The following is a 27,777-nucleotide window of genomic DNA, read 5'->3' as shown; positions in this document are numbered from 1 at the left end:
AGCTGCATAGACTATATGATGAATATTCAACATATGAAAAACTGACAAATTTATCTTTACTCCATCATTAAGCGTTTTTGTGACAAGCTGGGTATTCATCCCATTAGGGGTCTTTTTTGTGTGCATTCATTTAATCTAATGCTTGCTCATGCCCTTTCCTGACATCCTACAAGACTAGTCTTTTCTTTTCCAATTCTGATTACCCATATTGTTAGAAACTCATACTAAGAAAATTCTTTTCAATGATAGGAAGACAAAACCTTGGTCAAAACTCTCATTCTACTACCTAAAGACCTAATAGCTTTTCCTTCAGCCCACCTTAAAAAATGTTTTTTCAGAAATAAATGTTTTTCATTAACAAAAATATAGTGACTATTTTTGCTCAGCAGAATTCCATCTCTCTTTATACTTTCTGATTACCCCTAATTCAAGAAAAGAAAATTCCTTATTTTATAGCAGAGCCTACCAGGTCAAATTCCGTATTATCGAAGTAAATTATTCTTTTCATACATCATTTGCTGGTGTATACAAGACAAAAGATTTGACTGGGGGATTTCATTCAGTTTTAGATCACTCAGTAAAATGACATTCACCTAATAATAGCTCATTGAAATCAATGTCCAAAATGGATTCCTGGTGTTAAGGTGGAAAACAACACTGTAATAGGATTAAACTCTGATCTCCAGACTCCCTAGTACACCACACTCATTGTGCAACTTAATCGGAGATTTTTCTGTAAACTGCTGAAATTTGGCAAACCTAAGCACTAGAAGATTTCACAGGTCCCTTCCAAATATTTGACAAGAAAGAATATTCTCCACGTTAAAAGAAAAAAATGGATGTGAAAAGTACATCATCAAGGTAACAACAGAATTGTGGCTCCTTCATTTATTATGTATTCAGTGCCTTGTTTATGTATTTCACTGCCCCTGGGTTCATGACCAAACATCAATACATGTTAACACATTTTCAATATTTATAAGCTAAAAGCTTAGATCCAAGTGTTATCAATAATGGTCCTGCTACTCCATTCATTCTCACCAGCATCTCAATTATACTGCCTACCAATAACCATCCTCAGGAATTAATGCAGGCTAACAGTTTTTAAAAATGTAATCTAAGGCTGCTTTAGGGTTAGGATTGCCAAATGTCTCACTCACACCATTGCCTCCCTTCTTTTAAATACTTCCTCTAGAAAGGATTTTGTTTTTCCATATGAAAGAAAGTATAAACAGGTGGCTGAGCTCAAAATTATACTTGCATAGTGATCATACCAAAGTTAAATAGGAAAGAGTATTGCCTACTAATATAAATAGCACTGACTGGTAAATAAGATAGATAAATGTCAGAAATGAAAGTCTGTCTAAACAAAGATGAGCGAGAAATGGTACGTATTTACCATAAACATTCAGCAACATAACAGGCTGTTTCATTGAACTAGTTTTATTTAACACTTTACTTTGTTAAAATAAATGTGAGAATCTGAGTAAAACAGTTTTTCAAATGACATTGTTCCCATTAATAATGCACATGCATGAAGAAGACAAATATAAAAATCTTTATATAGAAAATCCATATCAGATAATCTTTATAAATACATCTAATCAGAATTTGATTTGTAGGAACTTAAAGAATGCATAGAGTCCCACTGTCCTGAAGGAGTAAACATTTCTTCCTTAATTGTTACAAGAAAAACTCAATTAACAATATCTTGCCAGAAATGGACGATGAACCCTGGCTATATGAGAGTTTCCTAGAAAATACACAATTTTGTTGTTGTTATTGAAGAATCTTTTAAAAATATTAGGCTATTTTATTTTACCATGATAGAAGAGAAATTATTTAACTATTGAAATCTATTTGAGTTCCTAACATACTGATTTCTGATTAATTAAGGTTTCATCCACGGAAACCTAAATTGGTATTTGAATCCTAGTACATGTTTATGTCCAAATTGGAAGAGTTTCTCTAGTTTGGAAGTGTGTTTTTAATTTCAGCAATAAGCCAGTGCTATAATGACACGTGATCATCACCAAGCATCTACCAAGTGGACTTTCCTTTTTTTTTTGGTGTGAAAGAAATTCATTCGAATACTAAAATCAGATGAATCAGTGCTCCACTTGGATGTTCTCATACTCTTTTTCACCTTAAATTAATCCACATACACAAATCTTAGTCCATTCCCCAAACTAAATAGATTCTCTAAATAGAAGAACTACAGGGAATGTGTCCTAAACAAAACAAAGATGAAGTTGACATTGCTGTTTGCCTGACAATAGTGCTGAAAATTGTGATTCAGGTCAGTGAAATATGCTAGAGATGGCTACGAAGGAAGTTTTCAGTCACCTCTCACAGTCGTTTCTTTCCTGAAAGATGGGTTTAGATTCTCCCTCCCCCTCCTACCTCTCTCCATCTCCCTTTCTTTCCACCCCCGCTCTCTCTCACACACACACACACACATTCGACGCGACTGTCATGTATCAAATGTTCATATATAGGATACATTTAATCCTCATAACATTCTGAGAGTTGATCTACCTATTAATATGGGCATTGCTTAGAAATAGTCACATAGTTCAATATCACACTTGCCCAACAACTTCAAATCTCTGCAATCCTAATAAGAATCAGAAAATCAAGTGTTTTATCAAAGGGCTCAAGGCAGCAAAAAAATAGAGGTCAAAAGCTGAACCCAAAGCTCAACTCTGATATTACAAAATTTGTGTTTTTAAATATTACCCAGTTACTACTTATTCCTACTTCTAACAGAATTCTGCTTAGTACAGACACAATTTTTTATAGTACATAGCAGATTAAAAGCAGAAAATTAAAGAGGGAAAGCACATGTTTCAGACAGCCAAAAAAGCTGCTTAAAGACATATATAATGCAATATCCAAAAAATCAGTATATATATACTAAATGCCGTTACAAAGAATCATAGTGGTCATTTAGCCTAAGGACATATGACTCAATGACCCCAAACTCCAAAAAGTACCAGTTACACAGTACTAACACCTACAAGTGATATAATTTTACTATAATTGATGTAGTAGAAAGACGGGTTTTATAGAAATTTTTCTGTTAGAAAATGGTTTAAAAATATAGGCTGATAATAAAGCCACCTTTTTGTTGTTATGAAATTTATTCATGAAGAATGCTGCATTCATTGTTGATAGGTATTTATTAATTGCTGTAGGAACTTAATGTTTTTGGATATCACACACTCTGAGAATCTCACATACATACTTTGCATCATAGACTGTTCTCTAAAAATGAAGAAAACAAAACGGTATATTAATATCCTTGGGCCTATCTAGAATAATATGAAAAGAATATAGGTCAAGCAAATAATCAGTCTGATTAACAAACCCCAACCCAATATTGTTGATAGTTTCTGAGGTAAAAAGTAGAGCAAACAGGAAAAACAAATGACAAGAGGAAAAAAAGAAAGGCTAGAATAACTTGCCTCAAAATATGGCAAAAAAAAAAAAAAAAAAAAAGGAAAGATTGTTACTGAAAAAGATGATCTATATTATGTGAAATTCGTGTTATCTAAAAGAAGATAAGAGAAGGGAGATTGGAAAGAAAGTAGTAAGGCCCAATATTTTAGGATGCAAACAATCAAGATTCAAGTCCTTCTGAAAGAAAGGCTCCAGGGCTCCAGGAAATCTAATCCCTGGGAAAAGGACTGTTATCACTTTGACCCAAAGATCAGCCTTCAGACCACCTCTGAGAAATAGACAATTGTGAGCATGAATACTCTAGCCAAAACAGAAAACCTTCTGCATTTCTGTTGTAAAGTACATAACCATGTCTTACTACTTTCGTTTTAGGAATTTAAAAAAAAAAAAAAAAAAAATTCAACTGCTGTGAAATGATAAGCCCATAAATAACCTCGTCCCAAGTATTAGAAATGGGCTGCAAAACCGGAAACTGATTAAAGTATTTTCCTTCATCTTTCTCCCAACTCTAATAATTTCTTTCCTTTCTTTTCGTCCTTTGTGTGAAGGACAAAGCCTGTCGAGATTCACGCCTGCAACACAAACACAACCATCTTTCCTCCAGGTCCCAACCCAACTGTAGATCCATCATTTCAAATGACAATTCCATAGGAAATCAATATCTTCAAAGGAAGATTGCTTCAACTACTGCAGCGTGGACTGTGGGTACAGCCAGTGAATTCAAGAGAGCACACCCATTTGTAGCTGCTGCTCATTCGGGCGGGATTGATTGCAGGTAACCTTCCTTGGAGAGGATGTGGAGGAGCTATTCATTTCTTCTTCTCTTTTCAACGTGCTCCTCTATTCTGGATCAAATAACAAGAGTGCTGAATTATAAGTAGCAGCAGGAGACAAACAAACACCCTGGCCCACTCAAAATGCTAAATAATAACTCCACCTGTTGTTTAAAGATTGATGTTCTTTCCACTCAGCGTATTCTTTCTTCATATTCCACATTACTAATAGTGGGTGCGATTCACTAATATTACATCTCAGGATTCTCCATGCGAAAAACTGTGCTGTAGTCCGATTCACAGAGCTTTTTTGAACACTATAATCAAATACAACCTAAAATCCATAAAAACCCAAAACCTGAGATTTTTTTTCCTGCTTCCAACTTTTAAAACTGATATTACATATTCTTAAAATACCTTTTTTAAACTTTTTTCCCCCAAGTATGTGTAGTGCATACTACACAGGTGCATACTAAACTACACATTTTGAAGGAAAAAATTAAGATTTGGAAGGGAAAAGAAAAAGTACAACCACTGGAAATTCATCTCCCAAAGATAATCATTATTTTATCTTAATCTATTTTCTTCTCATCTTTTTCCATATGATTGTTTTTACATAGTTAATCTCAAACTGAGGTTGCAATTTTATGTGTCCTTTATAAAACTAAAAACACAAAACATTTCCCATAGTCATGGATACAGTTCATCAATATCATACTTCAGGGTTATATAATAATTTATTTTGCATAAGTACCATAATCTACTTAATCATATCACTACTGCTAATATCTAAGTTATATTCAACATAGTCTTTTGTGATCAGACACAACTCTGAGATAAACACTGATGTGTATTTCAAAGATCTTTGACATATTGATAAAACACTTTCTAAAAGAGTTGTTGACATGTTTCTCTTTAGATATGTATTTTTTTAAATAAACCTCTTTTTGCTGATCCCTGATGTAGACCATCAAAACTGTCCAGATATCTGCATGTCAGTGTATGAAATATGTTTTCTCTAAGAAGAGTTGAAATGGAAGATGGTTCTATATTACCAGGTAAATCAGCCAAAGAACAAAGTGACTACCAGTTTAAGCCACAAACGTTTGTCTTATGGTACATGAGTTGTCAGGCCCTCTAACACCAAGGCTTAATAGTGATCCCACAAAAGTAAATGCAATATTCACTTTTCCCTCAGCACACTAAGTATGATGAAAAAGACAGAAAGAGACAGGGAATATATAAAATTCGGAACTGCATCAGACACAATGAATACTTCAATCTCAGACCCATTAAGGTGAGGAAGAGAAAAAAGCCCTAACAATTAGTAAGTACAAGAGGCAAACCAGCCCCCACTCCATGTCAGCACTTTGTATTATCTTACAATTGACCAATTTTCTAATTTTAAGAAAAGACCAAATAGTGTTAGTTAGAAAAAATGATCACGTGACAGTCAACAGCAAAGAGTTTAAGTTGTGTCTCTAACAAGCTCTGTGACCTTGGACAACTCAAATAATCCCCCTGAATAACAGTGTCCTCTGTGAACTCCTTGGCCAGGAAAATTAACCTAAATTTCTTTGGAAATTTAAAATTCTGTACTTCTCTCTGACTTATATGCAGCAGGATAAAATCCGTACATGGTTTCCCTCATTTTTCTTACTATTGTCTGCCCATATACCCAGAGATAGTCCCTGCCAAAGGAGGAGAGTAGGGTATAGACCAAAACAAATGATTCAAATGGATTTTTAGAGCATATAGCATAGGTACTAGTCTGAAGGTCAAAACTCTATTTGCAAGACCCACCCACTTGAAAAGGGAAGATGTCTACTAGAATTCTAAATATCTGGTTTTGTTTATCGGGAGTAAGAAGGAGTAAGAGCAAAGGATTATAGTATCGCTTCTCAAACTGGTGTTCAGGGCCCACCCGTAAGTCACAAAAAAAATTTCCTGGGTCTAGGCTGCATTGTTTTGTTTGTTTGTTCCCTAGTGAATTAGAACAGAGTACATTGCAATTAGTAAGACTAAGGTAAGTGTGTGATTTGGGGAGTCGATATGAAAATATACCTCTCACAAAGGGTTTCTATCAAAAAGAAATTTGAAGAATACTAGTCTAGATTACAAAGCACATTAGGGTGGAGGAGGAATATGCTTATGTAAGTCCCGTTGTCCAGAACTTTCGTATGTTCATGGGTGATATGGGAGATTGAGCTTGGAGAGGACCTGAGGAGGGAAGCTATGCGCAACTTCTCAACTGTTCTACCAGACTTTCTTCCCATTGACGGCCTGAAACCCAGAAAAATGGGGTCAATAGAAACCACCAAAACTTTCATGAGAATATGAAGGCAGAAAAAAAAAAAAAAAGAAAAAACTCCACGTCTCGTATGGATTTTGGAGACAGGCAGCCTGATGGTGTGATGCAGGCCAACAAGGAGCCACTACTTTTAAGCATAAATTACAACAGGACAGGCATAGACAGAGAAGTACCTTGAGATTAGTGCCCACTCCAACATTTTTCCTTGAATCCTGTGGGATATGGAGAGAATCAGAAAAGACTCTCTTGCCCAAGTAAGGGAGAGAAATAAATGAAAATTAAGATATAGTGTCCCTGAAGAATAAGGGGATGAAAAGTATGGTAAGAGTGAGGAGGCTTCCAGCACAGAATGAACTTCCCAGAATGCTCACTGCATCCTGCTGACACAGAACAGAGGGTAAGGTATGCTGACACTGAACACAGCAGATAGCAACCCCAGACCTACCACCTCCCTTCAATGTCATGAAAACATGGAAGCGTCTAAGAACCTAGATCCTTCTGAGGAAGAGAAGCAGGAAAGGAGACTTAAAGTTGCCAGAGTTTATCCAGAAGATACAGCTTTAGATTGGAAGTTACCTCGATTTGGCAAGATTGATTCTCATTACAGTGGAAATGGGGACTTGGAATACATGTTAAGTTGATTAAAAAAAATAACAAATCTTTGGGGTTTTTTATTCATTACATATTCCTCTTATATTAGATTTTAAATACTTTTAAAAACATAAGATATTTTGTTGTTTTTTTTTTTTTTTGAAAAGCAGTAACATCCCTTCTTTTATTTTTTTTTTATTTTATTTTTTTTTAATTTTTTATTTTTTATAAACATATATTTTTATCCCCAGGGGTACAGGTCTGTGAATCACCAGGTTTACACACTTCACAGCACTCACCAAATCACATACCCTCCCCAATGTCCATAATCCCACCCCCTTCTCCCAAACCCCCTCCCCCCGGCAACCCTCAGTTTGTTTTGTGAGATTAAGAGTCACTTATGGTTTGTCTCCCTCCCAATCCCATCTTGTTTTATTTATTCTTCTTCTACCCACTTAAGCCTCCATGTTGCATCACCATATTTTTAAATCACTTAATTCTGAGGCCAATATCTTCCACATAATGACTGATCAATAAATGTTACTTTCAGGGCTTCCCAAACTTTTTATTGGCATGGCATATATAAGAGTTGGAACTTGGGCACCTGGATGGCTTAGTCTGTTAAGCATCTGCCTTAGGTTCAGGTCACGATCTCAGGGTCCTGGTACTGATCAAGTCCCAAGTCAGGCTCCCTGCTTTGCGGGGAGTCTGCTTCTCCTTCTGCCCCTCACCCCAGTCTCCACTGCTAGGGCTCTCTCTTTCTCTCTCTCAAATTAGTAAATAAATAAAATCTTTGAAAAAATAAAAATAATAAAAATAAAAATAAAAATTGGAACCCATATTGTGGGTTTGATAAAGTGAAAGAGGTTCACTTGCCCAGAGTGTGGGGCCACCACATGCTCCATTGATGTTATCTTAAGATTAATGGAGTCAACCAATGCTAACACAAGCATTTCAAAGCATGTAGTCTATTGTATTACTAAAAAAATTTGCATAATGGATTAAAATCATTTGTGTGATGCTTAACATGTACCACATACAAAACACCACATTTACTATAGGACACACAAACATTATAGCAAATGTCTGCAGTTTCTGGTTAAGGCAATCAAATCTTTCAACACCTTGTAAATACGAAGAAAACTTCTCTACACGAGTGTCTATAGTGATCCCTGTATATCAGCATATTAGACTGATAATACTATATAGCATACAAGTATTCAAGACATTAATTTAGAATTTATGCCAAATATGAACCATTATTTCTTAAATGTTTCATAAATAATCAGCAACACTTCCCTGTTTATTAGCAATGGCTCCATGAACAAGACCCTTAGTACACAGAAATGTCAGAGGTCCTACTACAATCAATTACAAATAGGTTATATATTATTTTTTCTATAGCTTCTAAATGTCATGATGATTTTCCCTGTTTTGAAGTGTGCTTTTATTGCATTCTGGATTGTTTTATTACTCTAAAAATCCATTTGAGTCATTTTTAAGTCCAAAAGTATATTTTACCAAGTGACCACATTGATTCTTTTGATCTCTACTGAATAAATAATGTTCATTTTTAATGACCTATTATTTTTCCAGGAGATCATGAAAATTTAAAAATAACTCTCTTGCTGGAACTCATGTCAATCAACTACAATGATGCAATATAGAATTATTGTTAAATATAAAAAAAATCCCACCATAAATTAGATAAGAGAATAATCTTATTCTAGGAAATAGGATCAAAGAGGGCATGATTTTCTTTTAATAATTAGTCAATAATCCAGCAATGTTGACTTAATTGTTTTAACAGTATGTTCAAAATACTGTGAAAAAAGAAATTTTGTTACCTTTTTTAAGTGAATCTTTTACCAGAATAGCAGTTTACTATATTACATACAAATTAAATAAAGGTATTCCTTTTGGTGCCAGTGGTCCCTGAACACAAATAACCTAAAGGCCCCATTCCACTATCACCTTCTCCCCTAAGCCTTCCCTGAGCCTCCAACCCAGAAACTGGCCTCTCCCTCTTCTCCACTCCAGAAACACATAGCATCTAAACTACTGAAATAGCACCTATCATATGTGTCCTTATAAAGTAATTCAAGAAAAGACAACATTCATCCCAAAACAGAAGAAAAGTCAAAATATTTTAAATTATTCAATAAAGGTCATAGCCATATTGAGGGGTATAATATCTCATCTATTATTTTAAAATTCTGTTCCAAAGGGAACTATAAAGTTGGATTTTGTTAGAACTAATGGAAATAGCAAAGTGTTTTAACCATAATGAGGTTAAATCTCTCATTTTAAGGCTTTAGTTCATAAATATTTTATTTATTAATATATACACCAAAGAAGTAATCTACATATTTATGTGTGAATTCATAGCAATGTACTTGTTCTTTTGCCCAAAGTGACTTGTCAACATTAAAGTGCCTGTACTAAACAATAAAGTTACTTGTAATCAAAAGTGCATTTCTCCAAAATAATAAATACATTGGCAATGCCTAACATCATGTTTCTAGCCCTTGAGTAAACACATCAGTTCCACATGAGGATATTCATTTTCATTATTCCTCCTCTCTCCTTTATAACAATGAGTTAAATTTTCATTGCAATCAATGGACAATGGGCTGGACAACCTCAGTCCACAAATTATAAAATGCATGTTAAGGATTGAGCACAGTAACTAGTTCACTGTAAATGCTCAATAAAAGGTTGCCATGAAACAAGTCTTACGTTGTTGCACACATCAGAAATATATTTAGAACTGCCTGGCAGGACAAAAATGAATTATCCAAAGGACATTATTTTATGAAATCTAAAGGAAAACTGAATAACCAAGTTATGGGGAAAACAAAGAAGCACCTGGATCTTAGGTAAAATTGAGACCAAGAACTTAACACCATTAGGTCACTCAGTGCTTCCTCCCTCATCACACCAGCTTCATTCTTTCTAGATGCAGAAGCTTTTCTCAACACATATGACCATATCAACTGGCAATCCCATGCCTACATTTACTCAAGTGAAATGAAAACTTAGTTCACACAAAAATCTCATATACAAATTATTATAGGTTTATTCATAATTACCTAAAACTAGAAACAACCCAAATGTCTCTCAACTGAGGAATGAAGAATCAGTGGTACATTCACATGCTAGAATATTACTCAGTAAACAGCAATAAAAGAACAGACTATGATAAATGAAGCAACATGCATGCCTCTTAAATGTATTTCACTAAATGGAATAACTCAGACTCAAAAAAGATATGCACTATATGATACCATTTATAAGACATTCTTGTAAATGCAAAACTATAGAGACAGAAAATATGTCAGTGGTTCCAGGATTGGTGCAGGGGAAATTCTCAACTACAAAGGAGTACAGAGAAATCTGGGGGATAGGAGTGCTGGAGCCCTCTCTATATCTTGGTTGTGATGACATTTACACCACATTTCCATTTCCATTTCCATTTACTGACTTTCCTCAAATCCAAAGGACAGTACACTAAAATGGGTGAATTTTACTTTATGTAAATTTATACCTTAGAGGTTTTTGAAAAAGAAAAGACAAAACATGGCTTGGAAGGAAGGACATGACAAATATTGAAGAGATAAAAATACTGAAGATATTGTCTTGGATATAGGAGTCCCTGAAATTAACACAACAACAACAACAACAACAAAACTGAGCAAGTGGATAAAACAAATACTAAAAACTAATGTGCAAGAAAACTTTCCTAAGTTCCAGACTTGAAACATTCATGTACCTTACAGACTTGGAACTACTTTCACTAAGTTGTACTCTAAAAAATTACTGAACTTTAAAGGGAAAAAATATGTTTGGGCATTTTTTTAAAAGCACTTATCTTATAAGAAAAATAAAATTAGATTATCATCAGACTTTGATAGCAATATCTATGCCAGAAAAAAAAAGGAATAACATATTTTATTATTATCAATCTCAATCTCAATCTCAATGATAGAATATGTGTTTCAAGCACCTTATACGCAGCAAAACTAATTTTCAAATACAAAGGGCATAAAGCAAACTATTACAGATGTTCAAGAATTCAGGAATACTCTCATGAGAACTTTCTAAGGAATCTACTAAGAAAAGAATTCTGGCAACCAAAATGACTACAGAAATATCAACATAAGCACTGATGACTGAGCATTACATTTATAATTACATTGAGAACTAAAACTAAATGAATTAAACGAAAAGGTAACTTTTATATACTCAGACCTTATAATTCAACCACTAAAAAATGAAATGAGCAAGGAATGTGAATAGCATGTACAAAAATTACTTTAATTGTGTTCCATGCTTGTATTGATAATTGTCATATTAGTAATGTCATTTTAAGGCTTCTGTATGTATAATCTAGGATAAAGGAAATAAGAAATTTTAATTCTACAATCTCCTATGTCCTTGAGACGAGGTTACATAAAAAACCCATAGAACCTACATTTATTGGAATATATCTATATAAACTCATATTATTTTTGGATATGTATATATTCAAAGATATATTATTTCTGTGGGCTTCTCACCTCTGCCTACAAACTTAATTTTATTAAAATGCCAAGAAACAATGACTAGACCAACATAAACGGGCATCCAGATTTTAAACTCGAAATCCAACTTACCACTGAATAATCCAGAGTTTGATTTTTTGGAAAAAGGATTGAGAACCGACATGGGAAATATGCAAGATAAAGCCAGAAATTCTTGTGAAACCAGGCAGAGAGTAGAGAAAGGAAGCAATCAAAAGCTACCGGAATCCTGTCAAAACACTCATGAGTCAAATGGAAGAGTCTCCCACCAGGCAAAAATGAGACAACTTATGCTTCAGGAAAAAAATAATGCCAAGATACTGAAACTTATCACAGCACATTTAAATCTATGAGTTCATAATGATCGGGAAAAAAGCCAATAGGTCTCTGCAAGATGATCGGAAATCAATTCTCTATCTTGGAAACTGGTAAATTACAAGAAATAATTAAACCTTGGTACTGTCTTCCTTTTTATACCTATCACTCCCTTGAGTTTCTTTCAGTTTAGCACCCTGGTGTGCAGGTAATAAACTAATAAAGAAATTCAAGGGAGTGGTAAGTATAAAAGTCAAGATAGTGGTTTCTACTGGGGCAATTGGGATTCGGATAGGGCACGTGGACGGATTCTAGGATGGCAGACAAAATTTTATTTCCTGCTCAGGTAGTGGCTAAAAGGGTGTTCACATTACATTAATTCATGAAGCTACATATATTTTTTGTGGTTTTACATATTTGTTTTACTTTAAAACAAAATACAGAAACCTGACAAATAGATTCTTATGTTTTTCTAGAGAGCAAATACAGAAGAATTGCAAAAGTAAGTTTGGAAAAAGGAATAATATGAGATCACTTTCTCTACTGGTTAAAAATATAAAGATTTGGTAACTAAAACGGTATGGTACTAGGAGGAACACAAGTACAGAGATGAATGGAACATTATAGCTCAAGCTTTTAAACTCATACACAAAGACTTAATATGAAAACTCCCTAATTCATACAGTAATTAAACATACATTTCAAATTGATTTAAGATCTAAAACTGAAAAACTAAACTGTAAAGGAGTTAAATAAAATATAGATTAGGTTGGGGGGCTAAGCAAAAGGAAATACTTTTTAAGATACTCATAAGATTCAGAAAACATAAAAAGAAAATATTGACATTTGAATAAATGGGAAAAAATCTTAAAGATAAAATATATCATAACTAATTTTTTAAATGACAAAGATTATGTATTAGTAGCTTATATGATGGGCAAAAGATTATTATCCCCTCCATAGAAAAAAGGTTTATATATTTAAAAAGCAATAATTAAGAAAAGCCAAAGGTCACAAATAGGTAATAGACGAGGGAATAGAAAATACATATATATACATACACATATCTATTCATTATAGAAAATAATCCTCAACTTCAATGCCATTCATAATTTTTAACCTACTGGATTTGCAAAAAAAAAAAAAAAGGTTAAATTAAAAATAACCAACCTTTAACAATATACAGGTATAGGGAGTTGGGGTAAATTGGAAGGGGTGGTGAATCATGAGAGACTATGGACTCTGAAAAACAACTGAGGGGTTTGAAGTGGCAGGGGGGTGGGAGGTCGGGGTACCAGGTAGTGGGTATTATAGAGGGCACGGAGTGCATGGAGCACTGGGTGTGGTGAAAAAATGATGAATACTGTTTTTCTGAAAATAAATAAATTAATTTAATTTTAAAAAAAGAAATTTAAAAAAAAGAATATACAGGTATAGAGGTATACAGGTACAGGTACTGTCACAGAATCTTTTCTCCTCTCAGAAATCTTTTAATTATTTATTATTATCATTTTTAATGGTAGCAATAGAGTTTACTAAGCTGGCCGTTAATACAGGTGCTAGGGCTTATCCATGGTGCTCTTGATGTACAAACCCCAGATGTTCTGCCCATCTTCTTCTGCAATGACTCCAGAAAACTGACACCTAAGTGGATGTCGTACACAAGCTCATCGTCTGTTATCTTCACGTGGCCAAAAACCGCTGCCAGACACAGCATTTTATTCATCCAGAATCTATCTTGGACTTCACTTTTATCCACTATGGCCACCACATTCTCACTGTGGCTCAGCAAGGAAGGGAATTTGCTATCCTCATTAAGGCCTGGACCCAGGATATGTAGGATCTGCTTGATCAGAGATTCTGAGGCCAAAAAAGTACCATACTTCTTGGCCACCTTCCGGACTAATTTTTTATTCTTATTGAATTTCTTCAGTACCTTAATGTCCATGTGGGGACGATCCATAACCTTGGCCTCATCACAGATGCCACTGGTCCTCCAAAACACATACAGAGAACTTGGGGCAGGGAGTGGAATTAAGCCTGATGGTGCCCGAGAGGTGTTTGTCCTTACTAAGAGTCAGAGTTCTTCAAGATGATCTGCAGCTCCACCATCTACAAAAACATACAGTAAAGTATCCAAAAACCTCCTGGTAGCAGCACAGGACCTTCCCTGCCTCCCCCAACCCCAACCCCTGGCCTTGTATAGAGTGTCACGGGAGATTTTACTGCCCATAGTGCCTCACTTCACAATAACTGGAGACTCCTGGAAATCTTTTAAATGAATATAGCAATTTTGAACCTAAATAAATTATCTCTTTCATACTTCTCATCTTTTTGTCTTTTGTGCTGAATTTTAGGTAAACTCCTTTGTTCCATCTTCTTAATCATTAATTAAATCTTCATCTCTGATTATTCTACTGTTAGACCATTTACTGAGCTTTTTACTTTGATGATCTCTAATTGGTTAATTTTTTGAAGCCTGTCATTGTTTCCTGGTTGCGTTAGCTTCTTTTATCTCTTTAAGGATATCAATTACACTTCCTTAAAATCCTACTTGTTCTTTAATTCTGTTTTCCCTGGTTCTATCCATGAAATTTCATGGGTTCAGTTACTGGTAGTATTCAGATGCATGCCCATCTTCTGCTTTCTTTGTGCATTGGCTCCTACTCAATCACCTCCTTTCCTTCTTTTGCAACTACACACAATGCTGGAATAAACACCCTTAAACTCCTTATATACTAATATTTTCCCTTTGGGAGGATGGATTCACAGAAGTTGGTGAAATAGTTGTTCATGATAAATTTAACAGATAATGTCAAATTATGTTACTTATAAGTTGGAATAATTCCCACATCCACTAGCAATCTGTTAGCTAGCCTCATTTCCCCATATCATCACCAGCTTTGCTGATTTTTTCAAGCTAGATTTTGGATTTCTCTAAGTACTGCTAGTGCAGTATGAATTAGATATTACCTTCTTTGCAGCTATACTTAAATACTCACTATTTGGCTGAATGAGCGCATAAGTTCAGCCTCTGGATCTCTGTTACGATGCTTTCTTTTTCTCCCCATATTAATTTTCACATACTAGCATACTACATAATATACTCATTTATTATATTCACTGTTTGATGTTTGTCTCCCCCTACTGAAACAAGAAGCTGGAAACTCTATTTTGTTCATAGATATTTCCAAGTGCCTAAAACATTGGCATGTAATAGCTACTCAGTATATATTTGTTGAGTAAATGAATGACTATATAATAATTCACTTAATATCCTAGTAAAAACTTAGAATATTTCTTCCTGAAAAAAATGTTCTGCAAAGTGCTTATTATAAATATGGATCTGCTTCCTCTAACAAATGTTACGAACTCCTACAATCATGTATACATTCCAAGCTGGCTATACAACAACTTGCTCTAAGAGGAAATCAATATAACATGATTCTTTCTTGGAACCCATTCAGGAAGCATAAGCCACCAGCAGAAACAAAAGAATACATGCTCATCATAAGTGGCAGTTGAGTGTAGACCCTGGGTTTTTGATTGTGGACACTGTCTCAGAGAAAGGTTTAAATATATTCTAATTAATTTATCAAGTAGATGGCTTGTTCTGGAAGTAACAATAACAAAATAACATTAGCCTAGTTAAATAAATATTGTTTGTCACTTTAATATACTAAACATCAAATAATATAATTTTAAATTAGGTGACTATATATATACCAATAAGATAGTCTCCTATTTTTAAGGTGATCTTAAAAATACTACCTCCATGTAACACTTTGTAGTTTTCATTAGAGCCTCACAACTCTGGGAGCTAGGTGTTATAAATATTAAGTTAAGTGACTGATTAGTAAGGAAGGAAGCCAGTACTTGAATACACATCTTTGGAAACACCTCTTTCTGAAGAAGCAAGAGATTAAACAAAAAGCAAATATTTGGAGTCAGAAGTAGATTTCTATTCTAACTCTGTAATTACCAGATATGGAAACATCAGCCACTGAACTAACTAACTCTAAGCCTCAATTCAACATCTATTTATTTGCCATTAGGCAGGGAAGGATAAGAAAACAGCCACGCATCAAAGGAAGTTAATTATCCAATTATCTATACATTTTAAATATACTAAAAGTTTGTTATTTATATTGTTCATTCACAACGTTTCTCTGAAACATAACACTGTCCTCTATTTTCCTCCTGTTTACAAGATGCTGCTGGATCTAAGAATTCACTGTTGTGGAATTTATCCTTCTGCTACCACCCAACAGGGATACTAAAGCTGGGCCAGCCACCTGACACACTGCTATGAAATTGTTAAGAGAAGGATGCTCTGTTGTTTTACCTCTATTATCTTTCCTGTCTTCAAACACATCTGTCGCCAAAAGTACAAAATTCATGCCAATCCTATTCTACCCCTATGCCCAACTTCCAGTCCCCAAGACTTCAAGCTTTTAGAGATGCATAAAGATTAATCTTGGTAATGAATCAGGTTAGGGCACAAAGTTCCTTTTCTCCTGTTTCTCTTCTCTTCTGCCCTTTTGGGCTAGTAGTTTCCTTAAAACTATATAATCAGTTTAACAAATACTTCTTGAGTGCCTTCTATGCTGACAATACTAAGGTGCTAGAAACAGAAAGATATGTAGAGCACAATCCCTATCCTTAAGGAGATTATAGTTTATTAGGGGAGAGAGATAATTAAAGAAATCAAATTGCTATAATTCAATATATACAGTGGTTAAAGATAAAGCTCAAGGTTTTATAGAAAGAGAGAGGAGGAACACTCCATTCTAAGAGTGGAAATCATGCTAATAAAAAACTACAAGAAATGAAATCTGATCTTATAGCATGGGTAGGAATTAACAAGTGACAAAGAGTGTTACAGGTGGAAAAAAAATACAAATAATTACATAGAAGAATGATCCCAAAGGTTTTGTTCAGGTTACAGATGGGTATTTCTGGGGCATAAAATGTGCTTAAGTTTTGAACATGTGCATTCAAGGTGTCTGCAGGACAATTAAGTAGAACTGTTTTTCAGGAAGCTTAGGAAAAAAGTCAAGACAATATATCTAACTGCGACCAATAGTATAAAAAGATGAAGACAAGTACAACTGAGAAAAATCAAATAAGGTCTGAAGGAGGGAGAGCATTGCTATTTTATATGGCATGGTTAGGAAATGCTTCACTTTTAGGGTGATTTTTGAGCAAAGACCTAAAGTGAGAAGGTGAGTTAGAGGAATCATTCCTAGATAGTCGGATATCTACATAATAGGAATTCCTATTCCTAGGAATAGAGCTTTCCAAGAAAAAGGAACTAGCAAATACAAAGATCTTGAGTTATGAGTGTGCTTGGATTGGGAAACAACATGGGGTCGGTATTGATGAAAAAATACTACAAATGTAGAAAGAAAATAGAAGGAAGAGATGTCAGAGAGAGAATAAGGAGCCGGATGAAGAAGAGCCTTAATGAACATTGTATAGACTTCATTATGTGGAGTTTTACTTTGAATAATATTGGAAGCCAGTGGAAGTTTAAGTTGGCAAAGTAATATGATTTACGTTTAATGAACTTACTCTGGCTGTTTTAATGAACCTACTCTGGCTGTTACTTACTGTTACTTACAATAAAAACAGGCTTTTATTGTTGCTATCATTATTTTTTTTTTGAAGGTCGTACCATTAATTCATAAGAGAATGATGGTAGTTTAGAGTGGTAACAAGAACTGGTAGGAATCAGGAACCTTTTGAAAGTAGAGCCCACAGGATCTTTTGAGTTTGAGTATATGAGAAAGGATAAAATTAAGGTTTAAAAGATAATACAAAGTTTCAAATAAGAAGGACCAGTCAGTAGGAAAGGAAAACAAGTTATGAATGCACAGAGCAAAGGAAGTGTATTTGTTTAAAGAAAGTTTAGAGAAGGAGAACGTAGCAGTATCATCTAAAGCAGTAGAGTTTAAAAAAAAAAAAAAGGATAAAAATATCCATTGGAGTTTACAATTTTGAAGGTGTTATCTTTTGCCAAAGCAGTTTCAATGACATGACAAGGCAGAAATCGGATTGCAATGGTTTGGAGAGTGAATGGGGCCTGAGGAATGAGAGATAGCACTAAATGTTATCACTTCAAAACTCAACAGAGCAGAAACAAGAGGGTTATAGTTGCTGGGTACTTAGAGTGAAAAGATTTAATCAATCATGTGTTGCAACTCAGAACTATGAAAGATCCAGGGTAATCCCTTCAAACCCAGGGTTTCATGGTGGAATGGATCATTTCCACTTTCCAGTCATCAAGACTTAAATGTCAGTTTGCTTTGGAACCTAAGTCACAGAGAGAACTTCAGACGAATGGCTCAACCATTCAGCAATCATCCAGACAGAAGCATAATGGATCCAAAGATGTCACCAAAACATTAGTAAACTGCCCCTGGGAAAAGGACACATTCATTAAGTTTGTGCAGCGTTTTATTCAGTTCTATCAATATCTGGATTATCACTTCACCTGATAAGTCATCTGTTTAGTTTCAACTTTTGCTAAGCAGACAAAAATGTTAAATTCTAAAAACTAAACATACATCTTACTTTTACTTATTTAACTGAGGTTTATACAGATTAAAACATTATTTAATTGTTGTGGTCTCAATAAGACCTTAATATTTTTTCATTTTTAATCAAGTATAATCTATCATACATAAATTACGTAATATCTTAAAGGTTCATATATTGTATTTTTAAAATGCCCTTCAATTAGCATAAATAGGATAATAATCACTAAACTTTTAAACTGGAAGTAGTTGTAGAGACATCAAATCCAAACAACTTCATTTCTAAATGAGGAATCAAGCTCATGAAATCTTGGTCAGGGTAAGGTTACATAAATACCAATAAAAACAAGAAGAAAATCTAGACTCCAGTATTTCAATACAGTTTTCTTTCTACTGCTGTAGTCAATAATTCTTTTAAGTAATCTCTGAAAAAAGTACTGGGATATCATCACCAAAATCAAATACCTCAAATGTATGGACTCCTTTATATGTATACTATAGATGGCACTAGGCACTGTCCTAAGTCTTGACATAAATTATTTTAGCCAACCTTCACAGAAATTCTAAGAGACAAGTACTTTTATTAGCCCATTTTACAGGTGGAGAAACTAAGCCTCAAAGAGACTGAGTAACTTTTCCAAGGCCACTCAGGTAGCAAGTGGTAAAGCTGGAATGGCATCTGAGGCTCTAGGCAGTCTGCTTATTTCCTGATGCAGGCTAAATAGTTCTCAAGATCTAATTCAAAAAGCAGTGATTGAAAGGCTACTATCAGTAAGGCAGTGTCTTGAGAGCCGAATAAGATATATAAGAAGCGGAGCTTAAAAACCTATCAAAAAAGACCGATGTATCTATCCACCACTAACTGCAGTACAGAACAAAGAGTCTTTATGGGAAAAAGTAAAGCAAAGTGCACTGAAGAGAAAGCAATTTCAGGGCTGAGGGTGGACGTGAAAATGACCAATACTACCTTACAAGCTACTGAGATCTGCTTTGAACCAATCTGTTACTAGTAGAGCCCAATGGATATAGAAATATTTCTTTTTCATATTCTTAAATGCTTATCATTCAACTCAACTTTTTTTCTATACCATACTCAACTCAGCCACTTCTAGATTTAGGCATTTTTTTAATGCCCATGGTGCAGAGGGTAAAGAGCATGCAGTAAATAAATCAACTGTGCACAAGCTCTCTTAATATATCAAAGAATCTTTACAGAAAGTTATTAGAGGCCTCAAAGCCTCCATAAAATAATCCACTTACATTCACTGTCCACTTAAGTGGCAATCTCTAAATTTACGAGTTAGTTTCTTGCTTAAAAGTCATCTAACTTGTGAGTGTTAATTTCTTAGATGACCCTGGTTTGGTAAGAAAATTGCAAATGAGAGTCAGAGTAAAGAGACTAACTCCTACCAAATACAACCCATTCTGGATTCCTAAGTGCACCCCAGACCATTCAAGAATCCCTGCTCCTCAATGGACAATTTTTTGACACAAGCTTATGTTATGTTTTGTTGAAGATGATGGAATCTATGATTTTTGTTTAAGGCCCAAATTTTAGCTGTATTTTTCTTCAACTAAGTATTACCAACTATGTTTTATTTTTAAATGCCCAACCTATATAAGAAACTGTGTATGTTTTTAAAGCCAGTAGAAAAGCCAGGGCAGTGTTTTCCCCCATTTTCTTACCAAAAACATTACTACTGCAAGCTAACTTGTACAAACATGAAGTGAGTGCCTGGGGTGAAAATGGTATTAACCTTTTTATTACAGGTAAGTCTATTCAAGCTTCTACTTTAACTATCCGATTGCTTGCCACTTCTAATTGATCCAGAATTCAGTATCACTGTTGTCATCTACAATCTTACCTGAGTTCTCCCTCCCCTCTCCTCAAACACACTAAGTCTTCATTGTCTTTTTCTCAGAGCAAGACTAGCCCAGTCATCTGGAAACTGCTTCCCACTGGGCCCCACCACAGGTTAGCTACCTATAGCAGGACCAGTACCTAGAAACTTTCAGGCTCCATCCCCACATCAAAAAGTTATCGGTGGGTCACATATCTACTTATACCTCCTATAGATTTACTTTTCACTTCAGTGTCCTACTTTCAAAGGTTCAGTCATTTCTCACAAGTAATAAGATACCTAAAAAGCCTGTTTTCCTTGAATTTCTGCTGTCTTGAACTTTAACTAACATACCTTCGTTCTCCGTGTTAGTAACTCCACATTCCACTGGGAAATAAGGTTCATTTCTCAACTCTTGAATAAATACATTATTCATTTTCGTTTCCACAAATTCTAATTTTAGATATGATATTTTTTCTTATCCATAATATTTTTAAACTATAAATTTACAACATGGTATGCTTTCTACCAGAAAAAAAGTCAAGCAATGCAAGCACAATATATACTTTCTTTTTGAGATTAGAGGAAGCACAGTGTGACCTTATAAAGAAATGTTAGCAGTCAAATGAAGATATTTTGTACTATCTTTACTGCAATCCCCTTTCCAATTAACCTGCTATTTAAAAAATCAAACTTAGTATTGTTGAAAATTAGAAATACTCAAAACTGCTATAAAATAAGAGTCAGTGGACAGGTTAGTGGTAGTATACGTACCTGTCATTTTTCACACAATCAAACTTCTACCAGGGTATTACTTAAGCATTAAATGTGATCAAATGGCTTTTTACCCATTTTATGGGCTTTTAAAGGCTCACCACGATTTAACTTACAGCTATTATTTCTAATATAGTTGGGCACTGACCTGATGACCCACCAGATCAACCAGAAAACAAAACAAAGCACACATACTGGTCAACTGCTGGCTGGCAAGTCCCTGAGTGACCAGGTCAAAAGCCCTCAGCAAGTATACAGGAAAAGATTAATGGGAAGAGTAAGAAATCGTCAGCTAATGCCACAGTAAAACTTGCTGCTCCATGGAGATATTAAACACAAAATCCAGCCACATTGGCACAGAACTCAATACTGGGGTGTTAACCATGTTCAGACAATTTGAATATTCTTTCTCTAATTAACAAATGGTGCCTGGCCTTGGACGGACCCAAGGATTTGAATTGAAAGCAAAATACACATTGTACTGAGATGACTCAAACATCAATAAGTCATGAAATCGGTCTCAAACCGACACTTTTTTACATGGAGGCGTAACGGTAAGAAAGAGGGAATCAGATGACAGATACGGTATTCCTGTGGTGAACCACTGCAGTAGCTCATCATATTTACCCAGGTATCTCTTTAAGGTCTTATTTGCGAAAGGTTGTGATAAAACCGAATAGAACTTTAAATTCATTTGGCTTTTGAGATTATCACTCTATTTAACCTTGAAAGCTTTTTGCATTTTCTCATGCCTTTGTTTGCTTTCAGGAATTTATCTTCATTTTAACTTTAATCCGTTTTATATCTCCTGCCTCTTCTTTGATCCACAAGGTTCAACCTTTTCTTTTTTTTTTTTTTCAATCTGTTGTGTCTACAGTGTAGGTGGGGGTAGGAAGGCTTCTGTCTTTTTGTAAAGACATATAATACAGTCATCTTAAAAGTTATATGTACAAACATATGTGCATGTATAAGTGTGATTAAATCAATGATCATTTTATCTGTTAGAAAAAATTGGTACCAGAGTAGTACTTGTTCTATATCAAGTAGCAGTTTTATCTCAGATTTACTGAGTCTGACAGTTACACTATCCTTGAGGTGACAGTATTTTGTCTCAAGAAGCCCAAACATTTCAACATTACTCTTTACAAAAGTGGAAGTAAATACTTACCAACTTTTGCCATAAGAACCATGAAATCAGCTATGCAATAACTGTCTTAGACTTCTTACAGAACTGTAGTAGTTTAGACCAATTTTGCAGAGCCAGGGGCATTTTTTGCATTAATACTGCAAACAAAAAACATAGGAAATATGAGCTTTCCAAGGGCCCCCTTCCTCCAAATGTGTTTATAGTTGGCTCCAAGAATAAAAATAAATCAATGTACAAATAATGTCCACAGAAATGTATGTCAACTTGGGGCACCTGGGTGGCTCAGTGGGTTAAGCAGCTGCCTTCAGCTCAGGTCATGATGTCAGGGTCCTGGAATCAAGCCCCACATCAGGCTCCCAGGGAGCCTGCTTCTCTCTCCAGAGCAGGGAGCCTGCTTCTCCCTCTCCCTCTGCCTGCAGCTCTGCCAACTTATGCTCTCTCTCTCCATCTGCCAAACAAATAAATAAAAATCTTTAAAAATAAAAAGAAATGTATGTCAACTGCTACTTGGTTCATATGCAAATACAAAAAAATTAAATCTCAAGAGCAAAAGAAATAATTTATTCTTTTCAAATAAAATTATCTAAAATTTTTACATTAAAAAAATCAGTCTAATGTGCTGCATTCAAGTAGATGCACGAGAATTAGTATGTGATACAGTAAGGCTTGGGATCTGCCAAAGTAAGCATGCCTAGGACATATTCTGTGATCACTACAGATCTTCATTCACAAGTCAGCAATATAGTAATTAAAGATGGTGAAACACTGAGGATTATGTAAAGCAATGAAAAAAGTCGGTATTAGAACTATTTGTATCCTGGAAATTACTTTCTCACAGACATTATTAAATCAGATAAATTGGGATTTCCCTAAAATCTTACCCACTGATGAGAAAACCACCAGGAACTTGGGTCTTCTTATTATAATTGGTCTTATTTTTATCTCTTTTCTGAAAACAATATCAGTAGAACAGCCAAAATCCAAGATAATTAAATATGACCAATACTTTCCCAAAGTTATTGTAGGTATCAATATATCTATAGTAGTTTTTTCTTCTTTTACCAACAATTCAAACATGCCAGAGATATACCATAGCATAGACACTAAGGAAATGTTCCCATATAGCAGTAGTTGTTTCATATTTATTTTCTTTAACCCACACAGAATGTCTAACAATGACCCCCATATATACATTTCTTACTTGAGAAAAATCAGAGCAGAGATTTCTCAGTAGAATGTCATGGGCTTGTAAGAATCAGACTTATAAACTACCTTATATCAAACCACCACATCCTATTATAGTTCCACACCTTGTTGAAGGCCCAATATAAACTTGGACTTGAAATCAAGCACCCCAGTGTTATAAGCTAGCCTATTTTTTTCACAATAACAATTCCATAGAGAGAAACTGCTCTTACTTTCTAACAGGTTTGAGACTCTAAAATGTGACTGCTTCTCTTCAGTAATTTTCCATCAAATGTGCAAGATATATCTCGACAGTGAAACACCGTTTCTCATTTACCTCTTCAACAAGACTGAAAATATGTAAGAGGACATTCTTCTATATAAGGAGACATTCATTTTACTTAAATAAAACCAGGGTGGATCTATGTGGTTTGGTTTCTTTTTCCAAATATTTCTTCATAAAAAAGCGTTGATTTCTTAGCTTCTATGACTGGATGGGATAATTTCTTTTCAATGTGCTATCTGTGCCTCAAAATGATAAGCTGATTTACTGTTGTTACAACATACTGTTTGAGTTATACCAAACCAGTCACATTTAGTAACTAGCTTTCTTAGTGATCACTAATCTAGTCACTGAGAATACAAATTGTAACTCAAAGCCATGAACTAAGTTTATGGATTAGCAAGTCTATACATATGAGGCCTGCTGGGGACTGAACATTTTTAATTAAAGTAAAACATTTCCAGTAGTAAAAGCAGAAAGGAATAATTCTGAGAATTCAAATCACAGTGATGAATTGTTTCACAAAGTTTCAAGACTGCAGCTATCACTACCCCCACCAGAGGTTTTGTTCTGCTGCATTCTGAATGGAAAGCCCAACCCACCTATGAATCATCAAAAACAATATTAGGAATGAAGTTCATCCTGAACTTGTACAGGAATGTGTCAAATAATCAGTGTTTCTGGGACACCTGGGTGGCTCAGTGGGTAAGCCACTGCCTTTGGCTCAGGTCATGATCTCAGGGTCCTGGGATCGAGTCCCGCATCGGGTTCTCTGCTCAGCAGAGAGCCTGCTTCCCCCTCTCTCACTGCCTGCCTCTCTGCCTACTTGTCACCTCTCTCTGTCAAATAAATAAACAGAATAAATAAATAAATAAAACAAAATCAAATAAATAAACAAAATCTTTTAATCAGTGGTTCTATTTTCCCCAAATGCTATTATCTTACTCCAGTACAATAGCAGGTCAGATGGTAAATAATAACAAAGCCATCTAACCTTTAACACTTCCACATAATAAGCTTTAGTTAAAAGGGGTTAAAACAAACAAACAAACAAACAAACAAAAAACGTAGATTTTATCATATCCAGGATAAACCTCACTACTTAGAACCAGGTAAAAAAAAACCCCACCTGAACAAGTAAATGATCATAATCATTGTTTATTTTTAAAGAATTGTTAATACTTTCAAGCTGCAAGGGAAAGAGTAATATGGCAGGTTTGTGCTTAGGATCCATGAGAGAGACCAGCTCTCCTACTTGCATAACTTAAATTTCCTGTACCTTGATTCTTTGTCCATAAAATGGAGCAAGTTTAAAGAAGACAACAGTTACAACGAATTTTAGACAGTGCCTCCTGAAATACTGTGGGTGCTCATAAACATTCATTTACTCTATACCCACAACAATTATACAAGATTAATAAAATATTTCCAATAACTATTTGGTAATTCTGCTTCAACACTACAAAACATGATTTTATATAATAAAAAATCATTTTGCTTTTTGGGTATAATCTTAGGTGATTAAATAAGAAAACTGCTTGTTGTCTAAGTAGGTTAAACAAATTTTTTGCCCTCATAACTTATTTATACTTTTAATCTGGTTAGAAGAAACAACAAAGGAAACAAATAAATAAAAGCCTTCATCTTTATTAAAATTTCTGAATTCAGCTGTATTCCAACCCTAGTTGGCTACGGCTTACACAGACATCTTTACCAAGTCAAAAATTAAGAACTGCCCAACAAGCTTCTTAATACCTATAGCCTTGTTCCTTCCACCCAGCCATTGATGTGTTAGTTTTGTTCCTTGGGCTACATTCAGAGCCCCTGATCATCATATGCCACTGTCTCTGTCATTCAGTTCTTAAATGCCCTATCATCATCAGAGAGGCTCTCCCTGATCAGCTCACCTAAATTACCACCTGTCTCTGACCCACATTCCTGTTTATCCCATCGATTTGTTTTATTTTCTTTTAGCAATAATCGCTATCTTGTTGACATACTTATTCACTGGTTTCATAAACTTGTTTAGCTTAGAAACCTGGCCCGGCTCAGGCACCACTGTATTGTTAACATCTAAAATACTACCTGGTCTCTAACAAATACTAATTATTTTTAAAGATTTTATTTATTTATTTGACAGACAGAGACAAGTAGGCAGAGGCAGGCAGAGAGAGAGGAAGGGAAGCAGGCTCCCTGCTGAGCAGAGAGCCCAATGTGGGGCTTGAGCCCTGGACCCTGAGATCATGACCTGAGCTGAAGGCAGAAGCTTTAACCCACTAAGCCACCCAGGCACCCCACAAATACTAATTATTAACTGAGAGGATGAATCCTGATCCCTATTACATATAGAGGAAAGGTTAGGCACTTTCAAAAGCACAATGCCTACTGGACATTCTTCATCAAGGTGTGTTTCCACTTTTCTTTACAAACTGTATTTGCCTCAAAAGAACACAAGTCTAATGTAGTGCTGTCTTCAGCCCGATCCACCTCAGGCCATCAACAAAAGAAAAAGAAGCCACTTATCCAGAAAAATAACAACAAAAATGGGTTCCCATTAGGATCAAGAACATTTGTAGCCTCATAAAGTGAAAGCCTGAAAGAACAATGCCAGACAGTAAACCTATGTTTTAGCAAGCTGACAGATTTCTTCACTAGGAAAAAAAAAAAACAAAAAACAAAAAACCAACAACAACAAAAAACCCTGCATGATAAGCTTTTACTAGATGGCAAAAGTAGACAATATCACCATGTGGTGCCTAGTGATCAAGTGTAATAAACAGCTGTATGGTGTTTCATAAATAATTCTTAATAATTCTTCATAATTATGAAGAATTATTCATAATTATTCTTCCTCAAATAATTACTAAAAGAAAAAATGGGAGAAACTTTTGACAGTGAGGCACAGTTTACATTTCAAGAATTTCTTTCTCTGCATAGAAAAAACTAACTTTTGGGGCGCCTGGATGGCTCAGTGGGTTAAGCCCCTGCCTTCGGCTCAGGTCATGATCTCAGGGTCCTGGGATCGAGCCCCACATCGGGTTCTCTGCTCAGCAAGGAGCCTGCTTCCTCCTCTCTCTCTGCCTGCCTCTCTGCCTACTTGTGATCTCTGTCAAGTAAATAAATAAAATCTTTAAAAAAAAAAAAAGAAAAAACTAACTTTTTATTTATGATCCAATTAACCATAACATCCCCCAGTATTTTTGTAGCATTTCCAAGTTGTCCACTTGTCACAGCCCTTTTCTTTGCACCTAGAATACTGTTTGTAAACATTTCCTGGGAGCACACAGAAACCTTGGCAAAGTGCACATGATTCTGTCACCTAGAATTAATCCCCAATCTTCTCCCATTTTCTATCACCTTGTTTTTCCAGATTTTAATCCCCAGCCGGTTACTTAAATTTGCCTTCATTTGCAAGCTGCACTTTCCTGGGATGCCATTTTATTTTCCCCTACTTATTACATCTGGTTCTCTCCCATAAAAGGAAGATTCTCCTGGATTCCAACACATTTGAGGAGAGAGAGAAGTCATTCTTCTTCCACAGGCATCAAAAGAATATTGTAAAGCTACAGTGGGCTTTGGATATCAAGTATGTTATACTGCTTTTGTATTTTTTTGGTCATTGATAGCATCTTTAGGATAACTGTAATAATTCTCAGTTAACCTGAGAATTTCCTTTTGTGAGAATATTCTACTTTGCTTTATCTCACCTCCCTCATTACCAGCTCTTAGAGGACAAGGACCATGTTTTACGCAGCTTGGAAGTCTCTGTAACACTTAACACATAATACTTTTTTTTTTAAATATATTTTTTTAAATTTATTTTCAGCATAACAGTTTTCATTGTTTTTGTACCACACCCAGTGCTCCATGCAATCCATGCCCTCTCTAATACCCACCACCTGGTTCCCCCAAACCTCCCACCCCCCCGCCACTTCAAACCCCTCAGATTGTTTTTCAGAGTCCATAGTCTCTCATGGTTCACCTCCCCTTCCAA

At 35.1% G+C, this 27,777-nt stretch overlaps 1 long non-coding RNA gene and 1 pseudogene across 2 annotated transcripts in view; both read right to left on the bottom strand.

Annotated features, from left to right (window-relative positions):
- LOC132028829 (uncharacterized) overlaps positions 1–27,777 on the bottom strand; it is a 290,655-nt gene that overhangs the window by 215,174 nt on the left and 47,704 nt on the right. The gene's annotated exons all lie outside the window — the stretch shown is intronic.
- On the bottom strand, positions 13,574–14,126 carry LOC132028140 (large ribosomal subunit protein uL1-like; annotated as a pseudogene).

Source organism: Mustela nigripes, chromosome 12 (genome assembly GCF_022355385.1).
Source record: "Mustela nigripes isolate SB6536 chromosome 12, MUSNIG.SB6536, whole genome shotgun sequence".
NCBI lineage: Eukaryota > Metazoa > Chordata > Mammalia > Carnivora > Mustelidae > Mustela > Mustela nigripes.
The sequence above is the reverse complement of the archived record's forward strand: the minus strand, read 5'-3'. Positions and strand labels throughout refer to the sequence as shown.